General features: G+C 36.1%; 1 long non-coding RNA gene across 1 annotated transcript; it reads right to left on the bottom strand.

Annotated features, from left to right (window-relative positions):
* Positions 1-431: 431 nt before the first annotated feature.
* On the bottom strand, positions 432-2187 carry LOC136202178 (uncharacterized). Its single transcript, XR_010674342.1, has 3 exons — positions 1707-2187; positions 1123-1185; positions 432-470 (listed from the first exon to the last, which is right to left on the bottom strand). It is a non-coding gene; the product is annotated as an uncharacterized lncRNA (long non-coding RNA).
* Positions 2188-10439: the final 8252 nt, after the last annotated feature.

Genomic DNA, 10439 nt, shown 5'->3' with positions numbered 1-10439 from the left:
TTTATTCAAGATCTGGATTGCCTCATTCTGAGAATAAATAATGAAGGATTAGAAAGTAACAGACTCTTACGGTACGCAGAATTTTAATTATAAGAAGACTGTCAAAGACGAATTCGAAACCTATTTTCGCAGTATCCAGATTTTCTATCATCCTAGGTCATACAATCTCTAACCTAGGCTCTGATACCAACTTTGTCACGACCCATCTCACGGACCGTGACCGGCGCTAGGAAACGGGTAAGCTCAACCTACCGGAACCCGTAACAAGCCTTAATATAATATATGATCAACCTTACTAATAGTCTCTACTTCATTTAAGTTTAAATCCTTCAAGAAAGACTCGACATAATCCTCATACTGGTACTGCGGTCTAGAACATAAACTTTAACATAATTCTTAAATGTCCGTACATAAAAAGATAGATGTGCTGCCCGGAGAAAGGTTGTGGGATGCAACAGACTTCTAGTCACCTGAAAAATTAAAGGAGTCAAACCTCCTGTAGTGAATTAATTATATGCAATGCATGAGTAACTTAACATTTATGTCACACATAATAATAATAATAATAATAAAATACAATATAAGTGAACACAAAATATGCTTTTCATAAAATTGTTTTACAAATAAATAGATAGGTGGTTTAATACGTGTGTTGGACCCTAAACCTCAATACCCAGTCTAATAATCCATAAATAATCACAATTTCACTTATATCCAATAACTGGGGGACCGAGAATAACTCAACCGACCACACGCCCAATAGCTGGAGGATCGAGAATAACTCAACCGATTTCATTCCCAGCCTCACTTAAATCCAAATTCACATATCATATAGCCCGAGAATACCTCAACCGAGCTTATCCATATATCATAACATTCAAAAAATCAAGATCATCAATATCTAATAACTCGATAGTGTCCGTGCGCACAAGGTCCTGATGCCGCTCACCAGGAAGCATGTCCATAACACGTATTTATCCACAAATAATTACGTATAAACTATTATAAATAATAATACACTTTTATAAGTGAAAATAATACTTAACTTGAAATACCATGAAATAATTTATTATGAATGTAAATGCTAAATTAAAAAAAATGCATAACATATAATTAACTCACTGTTGACTCCTAGTTGACAATCCTAGCTCTCTGGTGGAGCTCCTCCTCCTATCGGATTTGTATCTAAAAGGTACAGAATATATTTAGAATTTATCTATGCTTAGCAAATATAATATTTGAATTAATTAATTGTGTTTTACATAGATTCTACCGAAAATTCGGCAGAATCTCCTCTGTAATACGGACATTCCCCCTAATAATAACTAGGTCAACCCTGCAATAAAACACACTTCTATATTCAAGAATATCCAAAGTCCAAACCGGGAATCCATAGACTACAATTTATCAACCCGGTTGGACATTAATCAACCAATAACTTTATAATTAACTATACATTATCAAACTAATTCATCATCGAATAAAATCCCAACCTATAATTCTAAAATTTATGTAATTTAGACTCTAAATATAAATCTCCTATCCTAACAACACAATTTCATTAACTTTTAAATAACAATTTCACTTCTGTAATTTATAGGGACCAAACAATGCATAATTTGATGATGGTCCAAGAATTAAAGTTGCTTTAAAGATTATTTAGAGTATTCTGAAATAAAAGGAACATTTTCTGTCAAATTGCGTACCTCACCGGAGCCGTTCACCGGAATCCGCCGGTCGGAAAACTCGAGTTTAACAAATGAAGAAACCGGTTACACCACCTTACTCCTTACACTATCATTGACCTAGAAACACCTTCAAAACTTCTAATTTAATCGGAAAAGTTGAAAATTGGAGAAGATTGTCGGTTTTCCGGCGAGTCTCCGATCAACAGAAAATCACCTTTGCATGCCCCGATTACCGACCTACCCAAAGGTTTTCTGACCTTCTGAGTCCGTTTTTGGGGACAGAATCGCAAAAAGAAGAGCAGAAAATAAAGAAAGATGAGGGGAAGCCAAAGTGACGAATCTTCTTCCCTTGACTGCTCTTGAAACACATAAAATCACTTCCTAAAACTTACCTAAACTTGAACTACATGATGAGAGCTTCGTTTCGGTATATGGAACACAGAAAACGGTTAAGAATTGAAGGAGTTATGGTGATTTGAAGAAATTGAAGGTTAATGGGTTTGAGTTCAAAGAGGAAGAAGAAGATGTCTGCGATTTGTATAGACAGTTCTTCCTTAATATAAGCAAAAATACTACTTAGTCCCTCCTTGATTAAAATATAAATTTTGTTACCCAAAACTCATTATAACTTGCAATTTAGCCCCAAATTAAATCTTAATTTAATTAAATCATACCCAAACTTAGATTCAACATATTGGGTATTACATAAACAGAAATCAGGCTTCGGGTATTTCGCCCAAGATTCACAAAGCTTTAAGGCAGCCTTCTTGTGTTGCTCACTTTGTCGGTGCCATTCCAACATCTCATCATAATGATTGGCCAATCGATCTTTCTCACGGCCCAACTCTTCCTCCATCCGTGGAAAACAAGCTCTAAACCCGGAACTGGCTCTAACCATTTCTTTTTTAGACGCTCGAGCTTCAGCCACTTCCTTCTCTAATGCCACAAGACGCTCCTCTACAGCTGTAATTTTGGATAATCGTTGCCTATCCGCTTCTTCAGAACCATGTTTGATCTAACTCGAGCTGCAAGACCCGCTGCCACGTTTTTCTCAGTAACATAGGACTAATAACAAAATAATACATGGTTCTTGGCGGATTTCAATGGCTCAGTCTTGAAAGGATGAGCACATGCACCCATCATGAGGTCAAAATCAATCATTGCTCTTTCAATGCGGGTGGGAGTCCAAGAGTCAAGAGGAGAAGCGACAAGCTTACTAAGATTGGCATGAGCGTCACTCAATGAGTCATCACTAGGCAAGGATGAATCAGTTGCAGCAGGAGACGGTCCTTTCAAAAATGAAAAATCCAAGCCGGCAAAAGGATTATCAGCCTTAAGACCGACAGGAACCAACAAAGGACGCACAAGAGCTGATTCCTGCCGTATTTTAGCAAATCAATCAATCAATCTGACTAAAGCATCTCAAGCATGGTTCATAAATAACATATTAACAAATTATACAAAACTGAGACAATGGTGCAATAATCATTCGGTTTAGAGAAGATGCAGAAGGAAGATGGGCTTGTACCGGAAGTTGCAATGGAGTCATACCCACCTCAGTCGAGCCATCATCAAGGGACAAGGTTCCAATCGAAGAATTCACGTTCCAACGTGCCCCTAGTTGACCCAGTGTTTCATCCTCAAAACCAAAATATAGGTCTTCGTCAGAGTCCTCTTCCTCTCTTTGTCTCACGGAAGGCCCTGCAGCAGTAGCCACCAGCTCTTCCTCATCCAGTATAACTACCTTTCCTTTGCCCTTTTCGTTTGCATCAAGCACATTAGGGATTAGGAGAGTCAGATTATTGTCCTTTTCTGAGCTACCGCTTGAATCTAAAAAAATAAAAATTGAATAAATAAAATGAATAAAGCAAAAGAGCTTACCAACAGGTGGGATACAATGCTGAAAAATGGTCTCCCACCAAGCATCGAATGAAGGTTGATACGATCCAAGCAAAAGTGGTCGTTGATCATATCCTGCATCTAGAACCGCAGCGGCTATGTCTTCATCACTAGCCCCACATCATTGAGAAGAGGTAGGAAATGGGAGTTGCCCCGGGATAGATTGGAAAAAGCCTAATTGACGTGCCCAAAGACAAGGTGCATATAAGGTCAGACCAGGGTCTGATGATCGAGAGGTTCTGGTTCGATTCACCACGTGGTGTAACCGACGTGTGGCACATACCGTCATCCACCATTCAGCACCTTCATGGGGGGGGCAGCAGCCAAGTAAGAGAGGGCCCAAGAAGGTAGACACGAGCTATCTTTTTCCCAAAAAAGAAACATTTTGTTATGAGTAGATGGCACTAAAGTACGAAGAAACCTCACAACCACACTAACAGCCAGGCTCGAAGAACTATAGCAAAGGTCTATACCAAGATGGCCCGAGGTCCCCATTGATGAAGAAGTGGCCAAATGAGGAAAGTAGATGAAAAGCCACAGCTGCAACAACCACAAACCACCCCGAGGTTTTATGAATGGTCTGTCCTCAACAGTAAGAGCTAGACGGTGGAATGTTGAGGCCAATAACATGGTGCCAAGAGCTAAACGGCGTCTTGAAGCTAAAGCCTTAGCAATAATCAATATTTCTGCAGTAGGCCTGAGTCCCAACGGTTCAAAAATGTAATTGCTAAGCATCATCCACAAGAAATGCACATGATCCTCATCATCCAGCTCTCTCTTGTCTAATTTTTTCTTAATCATTTGGGCATATGTCCCAGCCTCTTTAGATAAAATAGCCTTCACTTCAGGGAATGCATTTGTCTTGACACAACTTGGGACTTCCTCTCCAATAATAGGCAACACCGTCAAGGCAACTACATCACGTAAAGTGATAGACATGGGGCCCAACGGGAGAATCAACGAGTTACAAACCGGCGACCAATAATTCAGCACCCCTTCAAGCACAGTCACACAAGGAGTAATTTCATAACGAGTCAAACGAAAAAAATCCCTAATGCCAACTCGGTCCCAAACACCCGCATATCTCGGCTCTAAACGATCTACAAGGTCATTCCATCCAGTGTAACAACGAGAGAATATCAGCCCTCTCTTATTTGTAGGGAACTGATAAGTTTCCCTATGAAGAGCCAATTCAGTAGCACTACTCATGAGATAAGGAGGCAAGGGGGAGTTATTCACAGCAACAAGGCTAATAGTAAAGACACTATCCTGAAATGGAATTATAGACACAATCAATTGAAGCCTATGGATGCTACCTTCAAATACATGATCAGAAAATTGCAAAATTCAGTGAAAATTACCTCTTGCAAGCCAAGAGTTATGCCTAGGCGAGAATCAGCACGGATGGTGTCAGAATATGAACAGGTAGCTGTGACAGACATATACAAAATTTCAGCAACAAAATTTCACCCACATGTGGTAGTTCTAAAACTCTTACATTTGAATTCCAATTCAATTTGTCAGTTTTTTAATAAACATAATTCTGCATGCGGTAAAATTAACACAAAAGCAAAAGAAAAATCAACAAAGCAAGAAAATAGAGAAGAAAAGATAGTTTGCATACACATAATTGAAAGATTGAGAGCTTGATTCTGAATACTTGTTGAGCTTTGAGAAAAGAAAATGGCAGAAACAAAAAAAAAAAAAAGAGGAAGAAGAATTGCAGATTGATCAAGATAGAGAGTTGTAAGGGATTCAAATTCTAAAATCCTGCAGGATTCTTTCTCTATTATTTTGATGAAAAAAAAAGGAAAATAGATATTTAATAAAAACTTCTTTTATGCATAAATTTTATTTTTGCTAATTCATTTATGCACAAAAGAGGGGGGCAATTGTTGGCCCAAAAATAAAACAAATTTTATTTTTATGTATATAGAAAGCTTAGGTTTATTTTTAGGGTATAGTTTCTATTTTTTCTAGAAAAATAATAATGATAAAAATAAATATATATGTAAACTGACCTTCAGCTCGGCGAGCTGAAAGTCAGCACGACAAACGAGAGACCAGTCCTTGCCCGGAGCCCGTTTCGGTCCATCCGACTTCTCCAAACTTACCCGAACACAACCACGAGCTAATCTACGAAGCCTAGCCCATCCCCACACCTAGGCCCAAGCCTTAGAATTCTCTCTAATCACAAGGTAGTGGGGTGATGTGGCATGGAAGTTGGTAGTGGTTGGTGGAGGTTGAGGAAGTTAGTGGGCAAAGTTAGAGAGAAAAATAAGGGTTAGTTGATAATTAACTACCCAAAATTCCCTTCTAAAAAAACTATAAATAGATCATCCCACACTCAACAAAATAACACTCATTCAATACACAAACCCCCTCTCAAAGCTCCAATGCTTAATTCCTAGTTTTTGTTCTTTGTTCTTCAAGTTCTTAGTTCTCTTTTCCTTTTTCTAGCTCTTTTAGTGTGCTTTAGCTTTAATTCAAGCCTCTTTTCAAGTTTTTCAATTCAATTTAGTATTCCTAAGCCTTTAGTTCACTCAATTCCTTAGCTATAATTATTTTGCAAGTTAATTTTTCCAGATTCGTCCAAGTATTTTCAAACCCCGATTTCGTCCATTCAATTTTATTTTTGCTTTCGATCCCTTCAACAAAGTTGTTCCTGACGTCTTGAGTTTCAATCTAGTATATTTATTTTCCCAATTTCGTGCTCAAAAACTATAGTTACAAGCCAATCTTTATAGCCCAAATTCTTTTAGCTAGTCTGTTCCCAGAATTTTCCAGATTCCTCCAGTTGTTTTCAAAACTCGATTTCATCTATTTAGAGTCTGTTTTAGCCTTCGATCCTTTATAGAAGTTTGTTCCTGACGTCCCGAAGTTAAATTTAGCCTATTTACTTGTCCAATTCCGTGTTCTTAAGCACTCAAACAAGCCCACCAAAGTCAAAGGTTAAATCTGCCCCATTTGCCTACCACACGTTTTTTATATTGCCAAGATCGTATTCCATACGGGCCCAACTGAACGTAGTGCATTAGAGAATTTTCAAGCCGACATCAAAGTTCAACGTCCAGCCGAGATAGCTATTGTGGCTCCGAGTTTGTCGTTTAATTTTAATTTTATTTTAATTGCATTTCAATTCCTTGTATTGATTTGTTTTTTCCAATTCAGTTGATTGTCTATATGTTTAGTATATAAATTTTTCAATTGTAATTCATTTTCAATTTCATGCTTTTTGAACATATGTATTCAAACCTTGGTCAAATCAATAAAATACCAATTTTTTCACCAAATCTCGTGTCAATTTTGCACTTTTAATTTCTTTATTTTACCCGTCTTCAATTTATACGCTTAGCTTGAATAAAAATAATTAATATAGCAAAGTTTTTATAACGGTGCTAGAGACCCAAGAGGGACTTTTTCAATCCTTGCGTCCTTCGCCAATCGTTTCGATTAGAATTCATGTTTTTGGCGCACAATTTCATAAACTTAACCGTCTTTCATAATTGAGAAATAATTTCTCTAGTACGCCCGCACCCTAACCACACGTGACAAGGTTGAAATTAGCATATTCCGAAAATATCGCTAACAACAACAAAGATATAAACCATATCCTTTTCGTAATCCAAATCACGTTGAAAAACCGTTGTAATCCATCATTTATCATTTAGGCTCTTTCAAATAAAAAAGTATAGCTAACAAGTGTATGGATTGGTATTTGCTCTCATCTTATTCCTTATTCGCAGAAATCCTAATATGAAAGAAGCATTACGCTTTGGTTTTAAAATGGAACTAAATTTTATATTAAATAATTAAATAAAAAAATTCTCTTAAAATCAAACTAAGTTTTATATTAAATAATATTTTGTTAAATTTCTATTTCTGTATTAATTATTTTTTATTAATATTAAAATATTAAATTAATATTAATATTTATTGTTTCTCTTATTTTGTATTAATTCTTCTCTTATTAATTAATTTTTATATTTTATTAATTTTTATATTAATTATTAATAATAGTCAGCTTAATAGTAATTATTCGAAAGATAAATTAAAATCATTAAGATTTCTATATAATATTTTTATGAATTATTATATTCTACTCATATTATATATATTTTTATTAATTTATAATCATATTCTAATCATATATATATATATGAACATTATCTTTAATATTCTCTATTACTATTTAATATTTTTTATTATAAAAATTCAAAATATATATATAATATCTATAGAATATTTATATAAAATAAATAGAGAAATAATTATTCTAATTACTCTAGAAAATATAAAAGAAATTCTAAAATAAATAAAGTAATAGAAAACGTAGGGGGCGATGTCGACATCAATTATTCAAGAAAACGTAGAGATAAGGAGTAGCCTCGCTCTCTTATTGTGTTTTGATGTGACTTATTTTATTCGATAAATAAGATATATATTTTCAATATAAAGACTTGCTTCGTTACATACCTAAATACAACTTTTTCCGTACTTACTCTACTTATTTTAACACTTTTTATCCTTATATATTTTTTTATAATTACGATTATTACGTACATCATTTTAATTCCACTTTATTATAAGGTTTTATGTTATATTTTTTTAATCAACAACTGATGTGAACCTACGAGGAACGAAGCCTCGAAAACCTGATAACTAGATTTGATCCTCAAAAAAGCTAACAAATCAGTTTGGTATCAAAGTCGAGCTCTAACTTTTCAGATTTAATCTATCCGTCGTTTTCTTTGATTATTTTTATTTTCTTGATTTTTGTCAAATTGGAAATTAGGTTCCGATCAACCGAAAGTTTCATGAATTCACATAGTTAGTATTAATGTTCTATTTGTTTTCTATTATTTCCTAAAAAAAAAAAAAAAAAATTGAAATTACGTTAAAAAGAAGGAAAAAAAGCATGGTTTAAAAAACCGGACCGGACCGGCCGGTTGAACCAGTTCAACCGCGAATCGGCCAGATATCCGGTCCGGTTACTGTGTTTTGGGGTCACTACTAGTGACCCCATGTGAACCGGGTGAAACCGGCGAACCGGGATCAACCCGGTGAACCGATTTCACCCTGGTTTTTGTAAAAAAATTATAAAAAAATTCTTAAATTGAAATAGTACACCGAACCTATTTATAGCATACTGCTTTTGTGCTTTGTTTCTCACAAGTGATGTGGGATTTGATAAAATTTACAAATTTTTTTATATTTGTGCGTCTACCAATTCTGTTCTTTTTTTAATATTTAATTACATGGTCTACCATCTATATCTTTTCAAATTTCTTTTTTTTCTTTTTTTTAGATTAAAATTTAAAAAACAAACAAAATTTATAATTTCTCTTTATTTTTTTATCACTATAATTTCTCTTTATTTTTATTTTTTTGGTAGGAAAGAAAAAGAAAAACAAACAAAAGGCCGCTCAACCCGGGATCAGCCTAGGAAAACTGACCCCCACCACATCCTCCAAGATCAAAGAAGAGATGAAGACTAGAGAAGAAGCAAAAACAGAAAGCTCCAACATTCTTGAATGACCTTCCACCGCAAGACGGTCCGCAACATGATTTTGCTCCCTATAAATATGAGCAAAACTAATAGACTCAAAGGAGTCTCCAAGCCTTCTAATGCCTTTGATTAAGTTCTGGCTATTTAGGCAAATAGCATTGTTATTAGAGATCATATTAACCGCCTCAAGGTTATCTGACTCAACAAGAAGCTTCTTGATCCCCAGATTTTTAGCAAGCTTCAGAGCAGAAAATAACCCCCAAAGCTCTGCGGAAAAGGATGAACCAATACCCAAATTCTGAGAGAAACCAGAAACCCACCTGCCATCATCATCTCTCAGAACCCCTCCAGCAGCAATTCTCCCGTCCCTCAGACAAGAACCATCAGTGTTAAGCTTAAACACACCTTCTCTCGGCCTACTCTAGCCTAAAAGATGGATCTCCTTTCTCTGACCAACCCTAGCCAAGGGGTCCTCAACAAAGCTATCAACCAGGGTGCTATTTTTTTGGAAAAGAACTCTAAGACATTCGGCAAAATCACCTTCTCTCCTCCAAAAACCTCCTCATTTCTCCACCTCCAAATCTGATGGCAAACCACCGCGAATAAAAGAACACCCTAATTTAACTCAGCCATAAGCTTACCATTAACCCCATCCACAAACCAATCATTCTCAGAGTGGGCTAAAAAAGAAGGAAGAACATTCATAGGGAGAACTCTCTTCCAAACCTCTTTACTTCTCTCACAGTCCCTGAGAGCATGGCACAAAGTCTCTTCATTGCCTCTGCATCTGCCACAAGCACCAGACTCCACCAGATGCCTCCTTTTCCTATCTGAATTAGTAAGTAACCTATTTTTAACCCCTAGCCACAAAAAACTTCTAATACGGTACGACACTTTTAAAGCCCAAATCGTCTTCCACACCCCAGGGGACGAGGAATCCAAATCCTGATAGCGCTTCTGATAAGCTGATTTACAAGAATAAGCCCCATTATTCGTCAGAGACCAATAGTAACTATCCTTGTCATCAATTTTACTACTAATCTGAACCCCTCTAATTCTAAGGAGCAAATCCATACTGAGGTAGGACTCAAATTTTGACCAAATCCACTCACCCTCAGAATCCACCACATCTGCAATCCTCCAGTTCTGAATATCCAAAGGAGGCAACGAAACACAAACTTCCAATAAAGGCTTATTCCCAATCCATATATCATTCCAGAAGGTGATGGATCTACCATTTCCCACATTCCACCCAATCCCTGTACAAAACTCAGCAAAAACCGCACTGATGCCTTTCCAAAGAAAATAACAATTAACCACTTTATCCTTAGGACCCCCAAACA

The sequence above is a fragment of the Euphorbia lathyris genome, chromosome 8 (assembly GCF_963576675.1).
Source record: "Euphorbia lathyris chromosome 8, ddEupLath1.1, whole genome shotgun sequence".
Classification (NCBI taxonomy): Eukaryota; Viridiplantae; Streptophyta; class Magnoliopsida; order Malpighiales; family Euphorbiaceae; genus Euphorbia; species Euphorbia lathyris.
The sequence above is the reverse complement of the archived record's forward strand: the minus strand, read 5'-3'. Positions and strand labels throughout refer to the sequence as shown.